This window comes from Opisthocomus hoazin, chromosome 2, assembly GCF_030867145.1.
Source record: "Opisthocomus hoazin isolate bOpiHoa1 chromosome 2, bOpiHoa1.hap1, whole genome shotgun sequence".
Classification (NCBI taxonomy): Eukaryota; Metazoa; Chordata; class Aves; order Opisthocomiformes; family Opisthocomidae; genus Opisthocomus; species Opisthocomus hoazin.
Window position 1 is genome coordinate 30,904,473 of NC_134415.1, and position 23,603 is coordinate 30,928,075.

Genomic DNA, 23,603 nt, shown 5'->3' on the forward strand with positions numbered 1-23,603 from the left:
CAGCTGAAGTATTTTCTTTTCATAAGGCTGTTTAATATATAACAAAACTCCATAGAAACAAATGGGAAGCTTGCCCCATTGATTTTAATGGGAATTTGTTTCCCAAGAAGAATTTGCTGGTTCAGTATTTTCCTAGTTGTGCAAAAACAATTTGCATGGAAAATAGATCTGACACACTTGGGCTTTTGATGCTGCAGAAAGAGTGAAAAACATATTTTGGGACAGCTCTTCTTGTGGGTCTTCAGAAAGTCAGCAACCCTTTGCTGTGACGACCACAGCATTTGTCGAGTTGACAGCAAAGGCAAGCAAGCTTCTCAGCTACCATCATGGGACACAGAGCAGAAGTCTTGTTTTCAGGAGAAGCTAAAACTGACCCTTTCTGGCACGGCTGGTTAGCCCAGGGCTGCAGGACCACATCTGGGTGGTGCCAGACATGGATGCGGGGTAGGGAGAGCTGAAAAATGTTTCCCCCCTCTGCCTCTGTTTGACTTTATGGGTCAGATGTGCAGCCAGGTGGGTCCTGAGGCATTGGAGGGACCAATTCCCTCTCTCATTGCAGACCAGCCTGGTGCCCGCCTGTTCTCACAGTGCTTTAAGCCTTGGGAATGGGGATGAAATACTGACAGAAGCTACTGAAAAGTTTAAGGACTTCCAAGGCCAAATTTTCATAGGAAGAGAGCAAACTCGTTCATCGGGACGACATTGCATGATATTGTGTAATGGTCCTTGGAAATAATCCTCCTCTCGGCCCTGAATGATGTGGTTGCGCTGATGTGTTTGGTGATAATCGCATCTTTCTGTGGACAGGTCTGGCAACAGCCACGCCGCTGCCTCTTCTAACCTGCACATCACGCCCCATCCTGCTGGTTTCTGTGGACTTACTGCTTCTGTCGTCTCTCTTTCCCCTCCTGCCTCCCCAGACAGAAACACAGCCATGACTATCCCACACCAACAACACATCTATGGCTTTTCTAGTGCCAGCTAGCAGCAGTTTCCTCCTCAATTTGCACTTACTCATCCTTCAGCTGAGTAAGGACCTCAGGCAAACACCAAAGCCCCGCAGAAGCAGCATTCCTTGAACACCAGCTGTCTTGGTCTCCTCGCTGCCACACTGGCATCACCCCTTGCTGCTTGCTTGAGTTGAGCGGGACCCCCAGGATTGTTCCTTCCCATCGGAGCCCCAATCCGGACACGCACCTGTGCACACTCAGGACGTCAGCGTGGTTCCCTCCATCAGCTTCAAGGACAAACCCATTGAGTGGAGAAATGCTCCTGCCTGCAGAGCTCTGCTTCCCATACGCCGGTGTGGCTGACAGCAGCACTCACATTTTTGAAGGGTTTGTGCATTCAAGCAACTCTTCCTTTCACTGTAACATCTTTTATTTCATGTAAGACTTAGGAAATGGCACCGGTGTGGTAGATGGTGGACAGAAGCAGGGAAGACGGGCAGAACTTCATAACCTTCTGACTTCTTTCAGATTTGTAAGTTGATGAAAAACCCAGGGGAGTTTTTCCAATATTGTTTTCATACTCCGTGTAGATGGAAAAGTGAAATTCTTCTGAATGAGCAAGAAGAGGAAAATACTTAGCTCTGATGATGCTGGGAAAACTCTGGGGTTATTTTTGTCCACACATATAATTTCTGGCCAGAAAAAAAAATTGCCTCTAGTGTTCTGAGTATGTGAGTTTCTTATCTACTGTTAGAAAACATAAGCACTGGCAGGAGAAAGCAGACTTTCTTCATTAGGTGCCAGAATATTTAACATAGGTTCCTCAATATTGGAAAAAGTAGTCAGAAGAAAAACAAGAAAAGTCATTATCTGTTTTTTTCCCCTTTTAATAACCTTTTCAGTAGCACAATGCATTTAAAGCTAGGCACATTCCCCCCAGTGCAATATGGTCTCAAGACATGATTTAGATGGAAAATTTAAGTAAGATTAATGCAATTTATTATCCGCCAGGATATCCCTACAAACCACACTGCTTGGCTGAATTTTTGATTCTCAATCTAATATTTCAGATGAGATTTCCAGACGGGTGTCTTATTCCTCTATTAGTTTAGTGAGGGTGATATAGAGTTTGTAAAACAGGAGAGGTTAAGCTAGTTTTAACACTTGATTAATCATTTAAATTACTTTGTTACTGTTTGAGTCCATTGACTTTTGTTTACCAAGCAACTCCCTGAAACCCAAAGCCAACAAAAACGGCAGGCAGCTTTCCAAGTTGTTAATTTATTCAATGAGTTCTTCAAAGGAGTTCTAAAAGGGGAAAAAAGGAGCAAATTTATAGTTGCATTGAAAGGGTAGAGCAATTCTTGTTCATTGCTTGCTAAAAATGTCTAGGTTTTTATGACTCAGAAAAAAAGCCAATATTCAAATATGCTGGCCAGCTCTTGGAGACACATATTTTTTAAGCAAATCAAACAAGTACTTAATAGAGCCTGACTGCGTGTTCATGCAAACACTGATTGAAATAAAATTAACTCATGTGACAAGCCACACTTTTCTCTGCTTTTTATGTGCAACTGTGACTTCATCTGAAGTAAGATTCTGTTGCCCTGAAGAAAACCTAAGCACTTTCAGCGGGAGCAGGATCAGGCCTGTAGGAAGTCAAGAGCACAAGGACAAAGCTTTTTCAAAAGCAAGTACGAATGGGTGATTAAAAAGCCCCCTTCAGTTACACAATGTACATGTGTACAGTTTGCAATTGTCCACTGGGGAAAGGAAAAAAAAAAAATCCCAAGCCTTAAATCATGAAAAAAAGGCTAGCTTTCTATTCTGGGTATTACGAAGTCCGAGTTTGGTAAATTGATTACAATTTCTTTACAGAGACCTATCAGGAATAAACCACTAAGTCTTAGACATATATTTGAATTCCAGAGTCTCCAGCTAACCCAGCTCATAAATGAATTCCTAAATGCTGACTGTGCCAGAAGACCCAGCACTGCAAAACCACTTGGCAGAAGCCATTAGTTTCAATGAGATGAACTGCTCTATTTAGCTCTCATTCAAAACTTTACAGAAATGCCAGATTTCCATAAACACAGGTTTCCTTGAATTTCCAGGGCTTTGATTAACTGGTAGATGAGGGTGTCTTACAAATATAGATTTGTATGCAGAGTTCAGCTCAGAAAGCATGAGAGACTTGAAACGGACTATAGGCTTTTCTTTCCTTCTTACTTTTTCTCTTCCTGACCTAACAGAAAGCAGGAAAACTCCTTTAGAATATTTTGGAGCTGAAGCTTTAAGAATTAATAATTATTCTGTGGTTTAACACTGTTGTAGATCATTTTCCTGTCATTTATATCATCGTGTGTTAAGCTTTTTATGACAGATTAATATCCTTCAGCTTTTATAGTACGGTTTTAAAGTGTTGAAGCAATGAAAGACTGAAAGAAAGTGAAAAAAACATTCTGTTGGTTTCTCTTTTAAAAGATTTTTTTCTCTTTTAAAAAAATAATCAATTTGTGGAACCTGTTAAAGGCAAAGTTTACCTTTGTTGTCAAGGGACAACATTTTAATTTTGCTATTTCTTCTTCTACATATCTGCACTTTTTGTGACCCACCCATCAGTCAGTCATGTTGAGAACAGCAATGCTTTTTGATACATTTGAACTTATGGTCATGCTGGTTAGGTGAGGAGGAGTTTTGCGGGTTTTTTTGTGCATTCTAAGTTTTGGGTCAGGTTATGGACTAATGCCTTTTATGGCCTGGATATAGCAGCGCTACAGATTAGCAGATCAAGTCTCTCTCCCCCCCCCCATTTTTTCCCTCCGCCACCAAATATTCCTAAAAAACACATGACCTCTATACTACTATGGTGATAATCATAAATCTATGAATAAATGGCATTGCTAGCAAGAGTGCAAGAACTGCACAGATAATAACATGCAACTATGGTTTATTAACCTTAAACCCTCTTAAATCAGTCATGGAACCATAGCAGCCAAGAAAACTATTGTGGTCAAATGCCATGAACTCTAGCTTGCTTTTAACACTAGGAATATTTCCCCTCTTATCCAGCTTTTCTAGAATATCTCTCTTCCCAACCAGAGTTTTTATAATAAAAATTATAGTTTATGTGCATGTTTTTTGGTTAGGCTCTGAGGGTCTGATTCAGCGTTTTTTTTCTTCACTTTTTTAAAAAAAACTTTGGCTGTGTGGGTGCTGAGCCACGGAGACTGTGTGTGGCCCCGCGGCTTGGCGCCCACACAGTGGAGTCCTGCTACAGCTGGCAAAAACTGCTGGGATTTCATAGCTGTAAAGCACTACGTTAGGCCTTTGGCATTACCCCACCCTTCCTGAGCGCTGCCTTTGAATAATCCCATATCCTTTGGCCATCTATCCAGTGCATTCTGTTTGGCCAATGAATGAAGAAAAGTTACTGAAGCCTATGTGTGTAGAAATAAACTTGGTCTAGCTTTTCATTGAGAGTTCCCCTCATTTACTGTTGGCTTTTCCTACGGGGCTTGCTACCAAGAAGCTGAGTTTGGGTATAAGTGATTGACGGGCATTGTTGTGTTGACAAGAGTTGAATTCAGCCAGTGAGGAGAATGCTGCCATTGGAAAATGTAACCAAAGGAAGCACAGTGAAATCCATGCAAATCTGAAGGCAAAACTAAAGACCATTAAATTAACCAAACTATGCAGACGATGTTATGATATTGAAGACCTAAAAAGAACTGAGTCCAGCCTCAAACTTGGATAAGAACAAATGATAGCACTGAAAAGGAGAGGTGTAATGCGACGATTTCAGGAAATTCAGAAATGAGCTGAGCAGTTTGATCTCAAATAGGATGGAAATGTAATGTTTATATAGCACTTAGAGTCATGACACGTATTGGGATAAAAAATCCATGTCTCAAATGTTCAGACTTCAGGTTGGGATAAACATGGTATTGCGTATAAACTTCAATTTGACTATTTAAACAATATAGTCCTATTTACCAAAGAATAACTGGTGAAATAGGGGAAAAAAACTAAAACCCAAACCCCAAAGATAATTTACTACTGTTGTACTATTTCTCCTTACAGAAAAATGTAACAGGAAGAAACCACTGAAACATAGTTTAGATCTGAAGAACCGTGTTTCTTGAGTGTCTGTAAATCTATGAACATCCTGCAGCTTTGACTGGTTTCTGTGAGCCTAAAAACCCCAGCTTTGGTGAAAGGCCACACACAGATCACAGACCGTATAGGAGAAACCTTCATCTCTCACTTGGCATGGCACAGAGGCCGTCTGTCCTTTTGGGAGTCAGTGTCTGAAATCCAGCAGCAAACCTTGTCTTTTGTGAGAGAAATCGATGGTCTTCTCATCTTCTAAAACACGGCTAAAACAAGTGTCCTGTTCCTGTAGCCAGAGGGCTGGTGCATAGAGCCCCCAAACAGACTAGGGGACCTCCATCTGAGTGCTTTCCTCCCCTGGATAGGACACAAACCTGTGCCTCCTGTAGACCCCGAGAGCAACCCCAGCAAAGCTGAGGTTTGTTGTAACAGTGAGCGTGCGGGAGCTTGAGAGTTAGGCTGCTTTAGGGGCCAAAGGGCTAGGACATGTAAGAGAAAGTCTAGTCCCTGCTCTGAGAGCTAGCTAAATGTTTTCCAGTGACTGTTTTCTTATACTGCACTGCTACAGGCACGCTTGTGAGCATTATCAGTCCTTTATTTGTTGGCCAAATTACTCGCTGCAAAGAGTCTTGAGAGTGTCTTTGGAGGAGTTTGAGATAAGGAGTAACATGTGTTCTCCACTGAGCAGAAACGTGTGGGATGCCGTCATCACACTATATAGCATACCATCTATACCATCCACAGGTTGCACAGATACTGCAGGCACAGAGTAACTTTAATTTTCTTGATAGGGATTTTGCATCTCCCCAGGGTTAGGATGATTATGGGAGGCTTGTGCAGAGTGGAGGGAGTGGAGAATAAGAGAAAGGCAGAAGTGGCAATGTATAATGCCAAATGAGTCCTTCGTTTACTTTGTGTCTTAAATCTTGTGCTGTCAGTGCTTAGCCAGCCACGGTCCCTCCCAAAGTTAGGGGCACCAACATCTCCGCTGTGTGCAGTGCTCAGCACTATGCAGCATCAGAAAAGGCAACAGAACAAATGACCTGACCAAGCAACCAGGCAACGCCATACCATGGTGCCTGGTTTACATACCGAGCCTTACCAGTCACCTCTGGCTTCAGAAGATGGTTTATATGTGGCTTCGTACCTTTGCAGAGAGATGCTGGAGACAATACGCTATTCTTCTTGTGCAAGTGCAGCAAACCTGGCTGTGCTGCACGCGTTAGGGGCAGGCATGCAGGCACAGAGGCACACACATATACATGCAGAGACGCAAACCTATCCGTGGGTATTTGTTTGAGATGGAGCCGTGGGATCCAGCTCACTGTTTCAGAGAGCGGCAGGGATGTTTTCACATGTAAAGCATGCTAAGGAAAAAATCCTTCAGCGAAAGTCACACATAAATCGGTGCATTTAGGAAAGTTTCCTAATAAAAAAAAAAGAAAGAAAAATATCATTATCAGTTTTTCTTGCCCATGTGAGTATGTGAGGAATTCTGCCAAGAATTTTTATTTCAGATAACAGATTCCAAGCCCCATTATCAGTGTGGAGGAATTAATACCCTGTGTTCATATTTTTGCCAAGACCAAATGTGGAAAATGCTCAAACCACACCTGTTTCAGTTCTACAACACATACACTTCTGCTTGCCAACTCTCTAGCTGATAAAATTAGTTAGGGGATTTCTGATCCTTTTTTGTTTCTATTTTGTTTTCTTTTCAAGGCAGTTACAGGACAGCAGCAGCAAGGGTATGTGGTTAGCTCATAGGGATGTGAGAGGGAAAGCAGAAACACTTTAAATCTCCAGCAGCAGTTACACAGAGGAAGATTTGGCTCTAATATTGAATGCTAGCTAGTGCAAGGGTGCCACGGCTGTGCCGTGGGCATCGGCGAGGGGATGTGAGGTTACGCTGCTGAGCCAGGCGGGTTTGCTCCAGTCTTCTTTGAGGTATTGTCCGATTGGGCTCAGCACAGCACCTGAGACTGTCCATGCTGTAAAGTAGGGCAGAGAAGGAGAGTGTTTTTGAAATAAAAGGTCTTAATCAGTTTAATGCTCAGTGGAAGAGGCTGTGAGGCTGATGACAAATGGTGGTATGTCATTCAGGTTCCTAAGAGAAACCGATGTTTTTGGGTATGCAACAGCAGTATTGATTTCAGTGCAGTCCTTTCTCCTCAGAAATGCAAACTTGAATTTTAAAATTACCCTGTTATTACACCCCCAGGCCCTTGTATCAGTCAAGTGGAGAATCACGCAATTAGCACCTTGGGTGCCTGCTCCATACTCGGCCAGCTAGCCTGCTCCTAGTGATCAGGTCAAATCTCCATAGTCACGGGATTTGAACGAACTCTGTGCTGTATGATGTAACAGCCAGGACTGGTCTTGTCCTCCCCCTTGAACATTTATATAAAACGTGCACTCTGCCTGAAATTTAAGGTACAAAGCAAGATTTTTTATACAGATACTTATTCAGTTATCTGTGATTATTTTCACCTTCTTTCCACAGATTTCCTGTTTTTAGCTTAAAATAACAAAATCTGGTTAAAGATGTACTGAAATGCACAACGTTAAGGAGTTGTGTTAACTAATGAATTAAATTTAATCTATATCACACTAACATGATAGATTACAAAGCCAGTATTTCTGCTACAGAAATGATGAATAAAAATAGTCTCAGAAAAAGAAATAACTTTCTCTGGAAAAATTGTTTTTATTTCTGAAATTGCTGTCTTTGGTTTGCTACTCTATGTCTGGTGGAAATACTCAGCTCTCTTTCACTTCAGATTATACTTATACTATTCTCGCCAGCTTTCTCAATTGTGATGGTTTACCTTCTCCTGTGGGAGGGATCTTTTACAATCTTAAAATAAAAACACAATGTGGCTCTTGTTCTTCTCTCCCCAAAAAACATTTTCTTTTGTTTTGTCCTGGGTTTGGCCAGGACAGGGTTAATTTTCACCGGACTCCAGGAAGGGGCACAGCCGGGGGGTGGGGCCTGGCCAAACAGAGCCCGGTATTCCATACCGTGTGACGTCACGCGGGTTTCCGGTGGGGTGGGGGGGGTGGCGCGGCGGGGACTCACGTGCGGTTTGGGAGGGCGCGGCGCCGGTCCTGTTCGGGAGCGCGACTGTCTGGGTCGTGCAGTTCGTTGTTGTGTTTTTCTCCTTATTTGTATCGTTGTTGTTCCTGTTTCCCTCTGTTTGCTGCTCTGTTAAACTGCCCTTATCCCGACCCACCGGTTTCTGCCTCTTTCTTTCCATTCTCCTCCGCACGCCGGCGGGGGGAGGGGCAGCCGCCTGCCGCTTTTGTTGCCGGCGGCAGCCGAAACCAAAACATTCAATTGGCGTCCAGGCGTGGGGCTGGGATAACGGCAGGGCTGAGCAGCGGGTGTTAAAACAGCTTTCTTAGGTTTTGTTAAATTTTGTTATAGGCATTTTTCTGTGTTAGTTAACTAGTCGCCGGTTAAAAATGTTTCTGTCTGTGATCAGATGGCTGTGGTTTTTGAATCCTTATTTGCAGTACGTATTCAATGCCATCCTGTTCATCATCGCGGGGAAAAAGATCAGGATGATGATTTTGTTGTACTGTATGATGTCGACTTATGACATGATAACGTCAATGTGCATAAAATTAGGCTTGTATTTGCATGCGGCACTACGATCATTTCCATACCTCGGATCCTATGTCTTAGAATTTGTTAATAATCCAACGCAATCTGTGGGGAAAACCGGAGGGGATACCTCCCCCCACTTTTTCGCCCCCCCTCTCTCCCTCAGGCTGGTCCTAATGGCTTTTGAGAATTTCCAGTACCCGTGGGATGCTCAGGCCAGCACTCTCCTATTGTTCTGCCTCCTGAATGGGTTTTGGGTCTTGTTTAGGGTTAAATAAGTTGTTAAGAACATCCTGCAGAGACCTGCCCCGGGGCCGGATAGCTGTGAGTGGCTGGGTGTGTGGGACAGCATGGGCAGGTGTCTAGAGCAGTGGGCATCCCCGGTGTGTTTTAAACTCACCTCTGAACAAATACAGAATCCGGACAATCTGGCAAAATATCTGCAAAAAGTGTGCTGCCACCCTGGGAACTCCAGAGAGACACAAATCACTGCAATGTGCTGGGGTCTGGCCCACGCCTACCGAGCCCTGTTCAACCTGATTCAGTGCCCTAAAGGGGAAAGGGGGGGAAATGAAGCAGCAGGCACTGCGACTGGCGCTGCCCCCCCAGCCGGCCCTGCAGCTCCTCCAGCCAGCAGGCAGTCACAGCCCCCCTGACCGGCACCACCGCTGCCACAGCTGCAGGGTCTGCCTCAGTTTCCCCAGTGGGCACGGCAGCTGCTCCAGCCCCAGCTCCAGCTGCAGGCATCGCAGCTGAGCCCAATGACCAACCTGTGCCGGTTGCAGTTCCCCCTGTAAAACTAAAGAAAGATGCAAAGAGAGTGGATCGCTCTGGGAGGGATGACGATGAGCCAGGGTCATCACGGGAGATAGAGACAGAGATCATCACCCGGTCCCTGTCCCTGGGCGAGCTGCGAGACATGCGGAAAGATTTCAGCCGCCACCCTGGCGAGCACATTCTCACCTGGCTGCTGCGGTGCTGGGATAACGGGGCCAGCAGCTTGGAATTAGAGGGCAAGGAAGCCAAGCAGCTGGGATCCCTGGCCAGGGATGGGGGCATTGACAAGGCCATTGGGAAGAAGGAACAAGTCCTCAGCCTCTGGAGGAGACTTCTGTCAGGCGTGAGGGAGAGGTACCCCTTCAGTGACGATTTTGTATGTTACCCTGGCAAGTGGACCAATATGGAAAGGGGTATTCAGTACTTGAGGAAATTAGCTGTGCGGGAGCTGGCTTATAATGAACCAGACGATGACTAGTTACCCACCGACCCAGATGAAGTCCAGTGCACAGCATCTATGTGGAGGAAGTTTGTGCGGAGTGCACCCTCCTCATATGCCAACTCACTGGAAGTAGTAAACTGGAAAGGTAAAGAGGCACCAGCAGTGGATGAGGTGGCTGTCAGACTCCGGCAATATGAGTAAAGTCTCTCTTCCTCCCTTGTCTCAGCTGTGAATAAATTGTCCCGGCAGTTCCAGCAATTCAAAGAGGATATGTCCTACTCCCCACCTGTGCGGGCCCGCATCTCAGCTATTAGGGGCAAGCGTTTCTCTGCTCAGGAGAGGGAATACAGAGGCTACACACCACGGGGCACCCTGTGGTTTTACCTGCGTGACCACAGAGAGGACATGAGGAAGTGGGATGGAAAACCTACCTCAAGTCTAGAGGCACGAGTGTGTGAGTTGCGAGGTAAAACAATCACAAAAGGGGATTCTGTTAGGAAAAATGCCGCTCCAGTTTCCAGCAGCCAGCTCTCCAGACCAGGTAGAGAGTTTGATTTTGATTCCGATCCTCTGGAGGGGACCTCCAAGTCATTTTTACAGCAGGTGAGCAGCAAATTCTCTGACCAGGATTAGAGGGGCCCTGCCTCCAGCCAGGTGGAGGAAAGGGACAACCGTATTTATTGGACGGTGTGGATTCGGTGGCCTGGCACGTCAGATCCACAAGAGTATAAAGCTCTAGTGGACACTGGTGCACAGTGTACTTTAATGCCATCAGAGTTCAAAGGGTCAGAGTCCATTTGCATTTCTGGAGTGACAGGGGGGTCCCAAGAGCTGAGTGTATTGGAGGCTGAAGTGAGCCTCACTGGGCAGGACTGGCAGAAGCACCCCATTGTAACTGGCCCCGAGGCTCCATGCATCCTTGGGATGGACTATCTTAGGAGAGGGTATTTCAAGGACCCAAAGGGGTATCGGTGGGCTTTTGGCATAGCTGCTGTGGAGATGGAAGAAATTAAACAGCTGTCCATTTTGCCTGGTCTCTCGGAGGATCCTTCCGTTGTGGGGTTGCTGAGGGTTGAAGAACAACAGGTACCCATTGCAACCACAACGGTGCACCGGCGACAGTATCGTACCAACCGAGACTCCCTTCTCCCCATTCATCAGCTGATCCGCCAGCTGGAGAGTCAAGGAGTGATCAGCAAAACTCGCTCACCCTTTAATAGTCCCATATGGCCAGTGAGAAAATCTACTGGAGAGTGGAGACTGACAATAGACTACCGTGGCCTGAATGAAGTCACACCACCGCTGAGTGCTGCCGTGCCAGACATGCTAGAACTTCAATATCAGCTGGAGTCAAAGGCAGCCAAGTGGTACGCTACAATTGACATCGCTAATGCATTCTTCTCCATCCCTTTGGCAGCAGAGTGCAGGCCACAGTTTGCTTTCACCTGGAGGGGCATCCAGTACACCTGGAATCGACTGCCCCAGGGGTGGAAACACAGTCCCACCATTTGCCATGGACTAATCCAGACTGCACTGGAAAAGGGTGAAGCTCCAGAACATCTGCAGTACATCGATGACATCATTGTATGGGGTGACACCGTGGAGGAAGTTTTGGAGAAAGGGGAGAAAATTGTTCAGATCCTCCTGAAAGCCGGTTTCGCCATTAAGCAAACTAAAGTCAAGAGACCTGCGCAAGAGATCCAGTTTTTGGGAATAAAATGGCAGGATGAGTGCCGTCAAATCCCAATGGATGTCATCAACAAAATAGCAGCTATGTCTCCACCAACCAGCAAAAAGGAAGCACAGGCCTTCCTGGGTGTTGTGGGTTTTTGGAGGATGCACATCCCAAATTACAGCCAAATTGTAAGTCCTCTGTACCACGTGACCCGGAAGAAGAAAGATTTTGAATGGGGCCCTGAGCAACGACAGGCATTTGAACAAATTAAACGGGAGATAGTTCATGCCGTAGCCCTTGGTCCAGTCCGGTCAGGGCAAGATGTTAAAAACGTGCTCTACACCGCAGCTGGGGAGAATGGCCCAACCTGGAGTCTCTGGCAGAAACCACCAGGGGAGACTTGAGGTCGACCCCTGGGGTTTTGGAGCCGGGGATACAAAGGATCCGAGGCCCGCTATACTCCCACTGAGAAAGAGATTCTGGCAGCATATGAAGGCGTTCGAGCTGCTTCAGAAGTGGTCGGCACTGAAGCACAGCTCCTCCTAGCACCACGATTGCCGGTCCTGGGCTGGATGTTCAAAGAGAGGGTCCCCTCTACGCATCATGCCACCGATGCTACGTGGAGTAAGTGGGTCGCACTGATCACCCAGCGCGCCCGAATGGGAAACCCCAGTCGCTCAGGAATTCTGGAGGTCATCATGGACTGGCCAGAAGGCAAAGATTTCGGAGCATCGCCAGAGGAGGAGGTGACACGTGCTGAAGAGGCCCCACTGTATAACCAGCTGCCAGAAGATGAGAAACAGTATGCCCTGTTCACGGATGGGTCCTGTCACATTGTGGGGAAGCAGTGGAGGTGGAAGGCTGCTGTGTGGAGCCCTACACAACAAGTCGCAGAAACTGCCGAGGGAGAAGGTGAGTCAAGCCAGTTTGCAGAGGTGAAAGCCATCCAGCTGGCTTTAGACATTGCCAGTCGAGAGAAGTGGCCAGTGCTCTATCTTTACACCGACTCCTGGATGGTGGCCAATGCCTTGTGGGGGTGGCTGCAGCAATGGAAAAAGAACAACTGGCAGCGTAGAGGCAAACCTATCTGGGCTGCCCCATTGTGGCAAGATATTGCTGCCCGTCTGGAGCAGTTGGCTGTAAAAGTCCGTCACGTGGACGCCCACGTCCCTAGGAGTCGGGCCACTGAGGAACATCAAAACAACCACCAGGTAGATCAGGCTGCTAAGATTGAAGTGGCTCAGGTGGATCTGGACTGGCAACATAAGGGTGAAATGTTTATAGCTCGGTGGGCCCATGACACCTCGGGCCACCAAGGAAAAGACGTGACATACCGATGGGCTCGTGACCGAGGGGTGGACTTGACCATGGATACCATCGCACAAGTTATCCATGAATGTGAGACATGCGCTGCAATCAAGTAAGCCAAGCGGGTAAAGCCTCAGTGGTATGGAGGACGATGGCTAAAATATAAATATGGGGAGGCTTGGCAGATTGACTACATCACACTGCCACAAACCCGCCAAGGCAAGCGCTATGTGCTCACAATGGTGGAGGCCACCACTGGATGGCTGGAAACCTACCCTGTGCCCCATGCCACTGCCCGGAATACCATCCTGGGCCTGGAAAAACAAGTCCTGTGGCGACATGGCACTCCCGAAAGAATCGAGTCAGACAACGGGACTCATTTTCGTAACAGCCTCATAGACACCTGGGCCAAAGAACAAGGTATTGAGTGGGTGTATCTCATCCCCTACCATGCACCAGCCTCTGGAAATATCGAGCAGTACAATGGGCTGCTAAAAACCACTTTGAGGGCAATGGGGGGTGGGACTTTCAAAAACCGGAATACTCATTTAGCAAAGGCCACCTGGTTGGTTAACACCAGAGGGTCCACCAACCGGGCTGGTCCTGCCCAGTCAAAACCTCAGCGCCCCATAGAAGAAGATAAAGTCCCTGTAGTGCACATGCGGAACACATTAGGGAAGACGATTTGGGTTAATCCTGCCTCGGGCAAAGGCAAGCCCATCCGGGGGATTGCTTTTGCTCAAGGACCTGGGTGTACATGGTGGGTAATGCGGAAGGATGGGGAAGTCCGATGTGTACCTCATGGGGATTTGATTTTGGGCGAGAATAGTCCATAAATAAATTGTATAAAGTTAATTGTTAAATATCCCTGTCACTGTCTGTTATCACTGTTATAATTGTTATATTTTGTACCAGTAGTAGCACAGTAAGAATCGTCCAGATTAAAGAAGGATGGACTTTTTTGATGAAAACCTAGCAGAGCACAGCGATGATGGAACTGGACCTGGTTTTCAACAACAGGCATCCAGCAACTTCATCAAGATCAACATCTCCTGCAGGCTGTGGGCACAGGCCGCACCAGATACATCAGCCGTGAGCTCTGGATGCAGCAAGTGACCGCCCATCACCACACATCACCTCTCCTGCCACGGAAGACCATTACAACAGATGGAGACTGAAGTCATAGATTAAATGAACTCAGTGGACAGTTTAGAGTGATGATCCATAGACTAAGGGAATGATATCTGGAGACAGGAGAAGTGGTGGTGATCAACTGGACAATGGGGGACCTGGGCATGACGTAGATGGTATGGAATAAGGGGTGGATAATGTCCTGGGTTTGGCCAGGACAGGGTTAATTTTCACCGGACTCCAAGAACAGGCACAGCCGGGGGGTGGGGGCTGACCCCACCTGGCCAAACAGAGCCCGGTATTCCATACCGTGTGACGTCACGCGGGGTTCCGGTGGGGTGGGGGGGGCGGCGCGGCGGGGACTCACGCGCGGTTTGGGAGGGCGCGGCGCCGGTCCTGTTCGGGAGAGCGGCTGTCTGGGTCGTGCAGTTCGTTGTTGTGTTTTTCTCCTTATTTGTACCGTTGTTGTTCCTGTTTCCCTCTGTTTGCTGTTCTGTTAAACTGCCCTTATCCCGACCCACCGGTTTCTGCCTCTTTCTTTCCATTCTCCTCCGCACGCCAGCGGGGGGAGGGGCAGCCACGTGGCGTTTTTGTTGCCGGCGGCAGCTGAAACCAAAACAGTTTGCATTGTAATTAGCAATAAACATAATGAAAGTAGCTCATCATTCACAGGCTATGCAAAATTGTTAAACAGAGGACTACTTCAAGGTGTTTCATGAAAGAAGTATGTTAAACTGAGAAGTCTACTTACTGTGACACGTTGGAGGAAAATGGGGGAGCATCAGTACAATGGTGTTATAATGGCAAGGGAGACTTTTTTTGCAGAATAGTTATCAAATGCTGTTGGTGTTTGAATTTGGGAAGTACAGATTTAAGGAAGAACAGCTCTAAGAGTCAAACCCAAACAAATTCATATTCTTTAATGTTTATTCCACAGACTCGCAGGCCTTTTCCTTTTTTTATCTTAGAAACAATCCCAGTGTCTCTTCGATGTGTCCCCACAATAGTTAATTTAGAAATATCCAAAGGAGAGTTTGATTGCCATTGTAGGCTAATGAGTTTGGGGCTAGGTGAGTGATACAATATGATGATAACTGTTTTTTGGGCCCTGATGCTTAGTTGGCTATTTACACCATTCAGTACATCACATGCTGCATTATAGTGTGTAATTTTTGAAAGTCTGAATGTCTTATAGTAGTAGTCAAAAGCCTTAAAAAGTCTGTTACATTTATGCAGTCACTTTTATCAATCAAGTTTATACGCTCACCAGAGGATGAAATCAGATCTGTCCAAGGAGACTGATTGTTCATAAAACAATGCTGACTAGTATTATTTCTTTTCCAGTCCTTTACTTCTTTGATTATATCTCTTGTCAGTTTTATTCCTGGTTCTGCAATTGGAAACTTGCAATAACAGTGTTACAGTGTTTCACAAATCTACTCATGGTCAGATCTCCTGTTGATTCAAACTGTGAGCATTCAGCTTTTCTATCCTCCTTTTTTTTTATTTTCTCCCCTTCCCAAATAGGCAGAAAACACTGAAGTTATCCAAGTAATTTAGGAATCCTGTTAAAAATGCATGTAGAACCAAAGCACGACCCTTTGCGCTGGCATACAGAGCTGAGTTATGGCAGTATACCAATTTACCACCCACTCCTCGACAAGCCGTCTGTGCTTGATGTCTGTGCATTGTGACTGTGATGGGGCTGTCCTGAAGTTAGGCTTACACCATGTAAGCAGGATGAGCTCTCAGCTCAAGCATTCAAAGGTAGTTATAGTGCTTCGGCTGAGGAGTGGCAGCTTCCTACGGTGTTGCCATGACATTGTGTTGAATCCCCAACAAGGAGTCACTTACAAAAACTGGACACAAGCTCCTAAATCCCTGAAGTCCATTAAAATTGTATCTATGTCTCTTTCAATGATCCGAATACACACACGCACACACATGCATACATCCTCCTTTCCACCGACAGTCAGGCTGTATAGCTTCAGGCTCTGTTAGCCTCCTGTACTTAACAGGTATGTCCATAGCCCAGCAAAGAATGCATTACAGTGACTGCACAACCAGATGCTATCCAGAGCTCTTCTGCATATGCACCATGTTTATCAGAACTGTGACAATCAGTGGTACTTTGCTTTTCCCCGTTTTCCTTCTTTCACAGCTGTTTATGCAAACAACTTTTTGAAAAACACAGAGAAAAATATTTTTTCCTGGCAAAAGTGGGATTTTTTTTTTTTTGTTAATTTGCTGTTGCTTCAGGAATGCTTTTGCACTTAACACCTCCATGAACTTTTTTTTGTGACTTTTTTTTTTTCTCATCTGGAAGGTCCATTCAGAGGTGGCTGGCTGGCTGGAGTGCCAAATGCAGGCTCCAAACCCTGTCTTCTCTAGGTGCTAAATTACCTTTCCTGATAGGCTGAGCTAAATCTGGGGAGGTGTTTGTATTAGTCTTGAACTGTACACTCAGATCCCAGCCATTCCCTCTTCCGGACACCCAATAGCCCTGCGAATATTCCAAACTGATAATGTCAGTCTTGAAAGGGAGTTCGTCTGAGAAAGCACTTTTCACTGCATTTTTCCTGAGCAGAGATCAAATGCGGATGTTCTAGGGGAAAAATAAAGAGCAGGGATCCATGTGGAAAGTGAGGGTTGTGGATGTGTTCACCCCACAGCTGCCAGCGGTGTGCTTGCCTGCTAGGGTAGGATAGTATATCAGCGTTCACTTGAACGCAGACTTTGCTCTGGCACTTCATATACAACTTGTTATGACTTCCAAGGGGCACCTCATGGCCCAATATGCAGCACAGAGGGGTCCAGCAATACCCTGACAGACCATGCTCCTTGGAGAGGATGGGCTGGCAGTGGTTGTGGGCAGGGGGCTGCAGGGAAGGGAAGAGTTATCCTGCTCCCCCTTCCCCTGCTTCCCATTGCTGGGCACAGCACGGCACAACAGCAACCTCAGGCCAGACCTTGCGCCTGCTACCTTGCCCTTGGGCAGCAAGTTGTGAAGATATCACCAGAACCCAGCATGTCTTGGTGGAAAGAGACGTGATCCCTGCCCCTGAAATAACAGCCCATCACCAACTACCTGGGTATTTGCCCTAATTCTCTTTCCAAAAACGACACTGTTTTGCTTTTATTCTTTGTGTTATGTGCTCTGTTTTTGTTTCACTAGTGTTTCATGCTCTGCTATAGATGTATTTCTCCGTAAAAGCTCCTGTGCATCAGGATTTCTGTTTTCATTTATGACCTTAAGGGAAAACATCTGTTGCTGTTGCTCCCTCACCATTTGTCTTCAGCTTTCCTTGAAACTGTGGTTCTACTTGTGATATCATCGTTCTTTTCATATCCTCACTATCTTTCTGCCTGATATCTCCCTGTCTCTGTGATAGGTCACACGTTGGTGTCAGTGTCTTGCAGGACAAAGTCTCATTCTTTATTTTTAGGAGGTATTTAAGCTAATGTCCTGTTTGTTACTGCTCTTTTGGATTTTAATGTTCTGTTTTCTTGTTCAAGAGTAATTTTTCCCGTCTTAAATAGTCCCAGAGAGATAATCTAACTCAAAATTTGAATCTTCTCATTTTTCTGTACAATGGACAATTGCTGGACTTTCTCTGCCTTGGTTTTTAGTTTTTCTTCGTTGTATTACCGATGCCTTGGTGCTGTTTGTTGATGGCTGTTGTAGGAAAACAATGAATACAAAACAGGGGCCAGATTCACCTGTTTTATGCTGCTTGTCTAAGTCCCTTGTCACTCTTTTACAAGGCCATCAGAGAGAGAAAGAGTATAACCGAGATCTTAAGTGAGTGAAATTGTCCTCACTTCTCTTTTGACTAAACCACCATCAAATTACATAGTGAGACCATAGTGCAACTGTGCTCCTAACTGAGGCAATTCAGGAAAAGGGTTAGAGTTAGATGGGTAGCAGTCAAACCACAGAGGGAAGATATAATCCTTTACAAGGGTGCTACTGAGGGGCTGATCAGCAGAATATCCCAACAGAATATCTCTTCCATGTTTTATTCCAGTTAAGGAAAAGAAGGAAAATGACAGAGACCATAAAATCACCAGTGTCACCAGCTTGAGTCAATCCTGTGTTCCCTTTAAATGGCTCTTTTCTTTAAATTAAATGGTGAATGTGATCCACTTCCTTTACATCTTAACTGTTACCACTGCACGACAAAATCTGATTCCCTTGGAATATGACTGAAGATCATCTGAAGAATAATGTGGGCAAGTATGGCACTTCTCTGTTCCAGATAGTAAAATATAGGAATTTGTTTTCGGGAAATGTAATGCAACCTTTTTAGGTGCACAGGCCTTAGCTGACTATAAACAACAAGACATGTTGTTTAGAATAGGTGATATTGATATCACAGATCCTTGCAAGATTAAGAGTAATGACAACAAGATCTTTCAAGACAGCTCATCTGCTGGTCTCTGTACATCCTACATTCCCTTCAGCTATCTACCGTTCTCTAAAATTAGAAATAACACTTGTCCTCTTCTCATTACAATGTGCTTGTACGAGGCTTACATTACAAACCCTGTTATACCTGTCCTACAAGGGGAATTGTCAAGTGTCACACTGCAATGGCTTTTCACCTCTGGATGAGCTGTAGGATAAGATTTGGATTTTGGCTTTGAAAATGAGCAAAGGCTTCACGTGGGGTTTGAATTCCATCATGCTTGTCTCTCAGGGGCTCTTTTCCTGTGAGATCAAATGCCTTGCAAGGCTGATCTTCATGTTGTTTCCATCACCAGAGGCTGCCTGCACTCTGCAGGCTCCCTCTAGTTTTGAATTCCACACAGGATTCAAAGCAAAGGAATAGATCCAGATCTAGAAATGCTCATGTCAGTCCCTTTCTTCCTAAAGTAATAGGGAGACAAGAATGACAGACGCTATTGCTGAGACCTAAGCCAGTCTCCGATCCTGGTATATAAAATGTTTCCCAGTAGTTCTAGAAATCTCCCACAGCCTTCACAAAGTGTGTTTTCAAAGTTCAAGCACAAGTTGTGAATGAAAATACTTTTGTGGGCTTCCCAGATTCTTAGGGAATGGAAAAAAACCTACTATAAATCTTTGATGGCGAATCATTTTCCTTCTCACAGTAGTTTTGTAAAATTCCATTTTTTCATGGTAGTTTTGTAAAATTGCACTTGAGTGGCACAATACAAAAGAAAAAATCCAATTTTTTCAAAACAAACCTACAAAACTCTTTTACAGGATTTAAAAATCTTTAAAGGGTAGAGACACCTGCATCCACTCAAAGAGCCCCGGCTGAGTTAAAGACATAGATTCTCTGCTGTGGAAAGTGAAGCCAAGTAGTGAAGGATGAAAAAATATCCCTCATTTAATTTCTTGGCTTCTGCAGTCTTATCAGTGTTCTGCCCAGCAGAACTGAGCCCTGTGAAAAATGTATATCTTCAAGTTCAAATGTGCAATGTAAAACAATATCTAAAAGAAGTTAATTTCATTGCTTGTTTCTTAAATAGTTTTCAGTGCGAGAGATGGTTTTATAATCATGTGTCTATGATCAGAGACTTTTGGATAGACACCAAATCAAAACATCAGCAAAGAGAATGGGGTGATGTGGAAAACTGATTTATTCGTTCATAGTCAATAAAGTAAGCATGCAGTAGCTGGATTGTAAATAGCACTGTGGAGAAGATTTATAAATCTTAACATGGGGAGACAGGTTTATCCCAGTTAAAAGCACATTTTAACTGGAAGAACTCTTTACCATGTTTATAAAATAAGGTCCTGGGTGCAGGATGAAACCTTGGGCCTGTGTGAATTCAAAATGGGCAAAATAAGTCATAAGCAGCCATGTTTTTCATCTCTAAAGTAGAAAACTAAAATCAATCTGAAAATGTAAAAAAAAAAAGGTGAAAATTATAAGCAAAATAAAACTAGGCCTCAGCAGGAGTATATACTGTGCTTAAAACTTCCCTTTGCTCCAGATTGCTGTGTTTATAAATCAAAATTATATGTCCAGTGGGGAAAAGGGAAGTAAAACTGTTTCCAAATGAAAAAAGGACAAGTGATTCATTTCTGTTAAAATCATAATTGAAAATGCAGAATGTAGAAATGCCCTTGTTTACTCTTGGTTTTTTTTGTAACATTTGCTTTGATGCGGATAATATGATCAAGAGATTTAAAAAGAATCCATTTACCACCATAAATCTTTCAACTATTTGAAAAATATTACTCTTTGCAGGCTTTCTGCACCCTATAAAATAGAGCTTCGTCTTCACCAGGGATAAATGTACTTCCTTTGATTTCCTGATACAACAGGCCATTCCACTATATTTCATTTATTAAACAAAAAAATATCTTTAATGACTGTAGTGTGTAAACAACTCTGAGGAAACCCTAGTGAAATCTAATGAGGTATTTCCCTTTGCAGCATGACAAGGTTCAAATATGTGCATATGTGCAGTAAGGAAAATAAAATTGACTTTGACAATCAGATACCCTAGTGAGCTTCTATCTCTGCAACAAATGTGCTCTAAATTCCAATGTGCTTTGACAATCACCATTTATTTCAATGCTTCCTCCCCAGACACTAATTCTTATGGGCCAAATCCCTGTCTCATGGAAATCAGAGGGAGTTTGGCTGTAGGTATCAGTGTTGGAAAGATTTGATCCTAACTATGTTTAAAAGCAATCAGATGGATGCAAAATGAAAGGAAATGAATGAGTTTACCCCTTGAAGTTCCAAGGATGTGGAAAAATACTGTAACTCTGGTATTTTTATTTTGAAGCTCTCACATGCTGACAGAATATCAATTGCCCTTTACAACTTCGCAAGATGCCTCTTCAAGGCCTTCACAGGCTGTTCAGGGGTGCAGATAACTGTCAGTCTTCCAGTGCAATGAGTCAGATCCAGCTCCCTAGGTACGGCATGTCCTTCTGAAAAGAAAATATTATTCCCAGGAGCTCATCTGTGTGAGAGACTCTCATAGCATTTTGCCTGGAGATAGAATGATGATATTTGGATTCAACGATGTGCTGTAAACACAGTCCATTGCACCAAGAGGTGGATCAGACTCCTTTATGGACAGGAAATCTTAAAAGCAAGAGGAGGACCGAACTGGTGTGGGCACCTCTGGGCACAAGGAGGTCAATCCTGAAAGAGGGGTTCCAGGGTTCATGTGAAATGAGTCCTTTTGAAATTCAGTCACTCATACAACAAAAGTTATTGATGATTAATGCTAACAAATAGATAAGGTAAAAAAGGCATAAGAACAATTATATAATCATAGGTTAATTTTTTAAAAAAACATTTTTAACATATGTTGAAAATAAATATAGACTCAGATGTTAAACTCATTTAAGCACTGAAGGTAATAATCATTGGTCTTTTGTGTTGGAGGCTGTGCACATCAGCAGGGTTAAATCATGGGGTGAAGATAAAGTCTAAACAACCAGATTAATGATATATAACTTGTCACCCTATAGCTGTGGGAATCCATATCAGTGAAGGATAAAAATCTCCCACATGCTCTCAATTCCCAGTCTCTTCGCCTTGCAGGATCAGCCCCTCACTTCCTCCATGTGACTTCCATGGCTGATCACAGCTCAGCACTGCATGGCAAAAATTGCACCTTCCTGATCAGTTCAGAGAATAAACAAAACACAAAGTAATTGGGAGGAAACTGTGATCTCCCTTCAGGCAAGATTAATTCCATGAATTACACAAAAAAAGAGAAGAAAAAATGTTCACTGTACATTGGTCACATAATCCTGGAGAAGAGTCTATTTCAAACAAGAGAAACCTGGATGCCTGAAGGTATGATACTAGAGAAAAACAAGTTCTTGCCTTTTTAAATACAGAAAAAGGGCTTAAGCAGCACTTGAAATGCAGTGGTTTGCTTCTGAGGCCTATTTCCTGTTTCCCATAAAATCTGAAGTGATGGTCAATGTGTCTACTATCTCTGAGACGTTAAGACAACATGTAAAAGGAAAAGTGTGACATATAAAGAAGGAAAGGCTCCCTTCCTCAGAAATCATGCTAATACCCCCAAGCAGCATCTTCAGTCGAGACTGTACCTATTTTGTTTCTATTCCAACTGTTCCTCAAAAGGACTGGTGGCAAGGTGTGACTCCAAGGAAGGTGTGTATTGCTCCTCCAGTTGTTGGTTTTAATCACTACATTTTAACATGGGCAAAGAGAAGACCTGGTGTGGCACAGCTCCAATATGCTTTGTAAATACACTTGTCAGGAGCTGTACAGCTGGGTGAGGGCTTCTGCTGTAATTTCTGCAACAGCATTTTCTCACCCAGCAGAATAACACGCATTGCACTGTTGGTCCTCTACACTGATCTCTGACTAGCTGTGTAATTACTACATGCCTGACAACACTTCCCGTTTCCTAGAACTGCTCTAATTAAGAGTAATTGTCTTTTTATAAATCCAGGAATAAAACTGCTAAAACTTTCAACAGGTTGCTACCACCTGATGCGTGAAGGGGAACATGAGCTCATTGAACGGGAGCTCAGGAATAGATTGGTTCCTTGTTGGTGCATGCAAGTTGCTAAAAGTCTTTGTGGGTGAGGTCTGGTTACTCAGACTGACTTTTACTGTGCAGTTCACAAAGAGACTTTAATGAGTGTGCTGTGGATCAGGATGTACTTGGCAGCTGTGACATTAGAGATGCTTTTTCAGAGAAATAAACAAGCAAAAATACTTCCTTTTTTCACATACTCAAAGCACATACGAGGAACTAGGTGACAAAAAGATTGCGTGACTTAGACAGGGTCATACAGGAAGACTGTGTCAGTGCTGGAAACTGAATGCAAAATTTCCAGCTCCCAGCTAGCTCCTTAATTATTTGATCATCTTCTACCACAACAGGAAGATTACTGAGCGTGCTGCCATTCCTCAAGTAATTGCTGGGAATCCTGAAAGATGATTCCAGGTGTACAAAAATACATTATGAAAGTGTTGATTTTAAAAAGACATTATAAGCATTGCATCCTAATCTGTATTTCCTTGTCGTTGTGTTCAAGTGGCTTAGTTGCAAAGGTACTAACGCTGCATACTAAAACCCACCGGTGGGTGTCCAAAAACTCTGGAACACTGCCTTTAATATGTTCAGGTTGTCCTCTGTAGACAGTAATTCCTGTCCTCATAAAATAGTGGTTTGTTTTTTATATATGTGTAGCAACCCCCCTCAAACACTTTACTCTTTCTCATCTTCTACCTTAATAAACAAATCACTCAATCAAAAAGTGAGAGTTTGTGACACTTCTCATCAGCTTCGTAGGTGAAGTAGTTAATGCAGACTCCTACCTTATCCAGCCTTTATGTTATACGTAACTTTGCATCTCCTTCTTCCTGTTGCCACCATTTTTTTTGCTTTGCTTTATCATTAGTTACGGTTCCCAAAGGTGAATCCCTTCCAAATGTAGCTGCTATGGCTATGTTTAACATTTTTCAGTGGTTTCAATAGATTTGCAGTAGATTCAAGAATCAAAAAATCAGAAAGGATGAGTAGACCATCTAGTCTGACTTTCTGTGCAGCCCAGACTATAGAATTTCACTTAGTAGATCAGCGATACCTAGATTTCTTAAGTTAACTATTTTTTTTTGG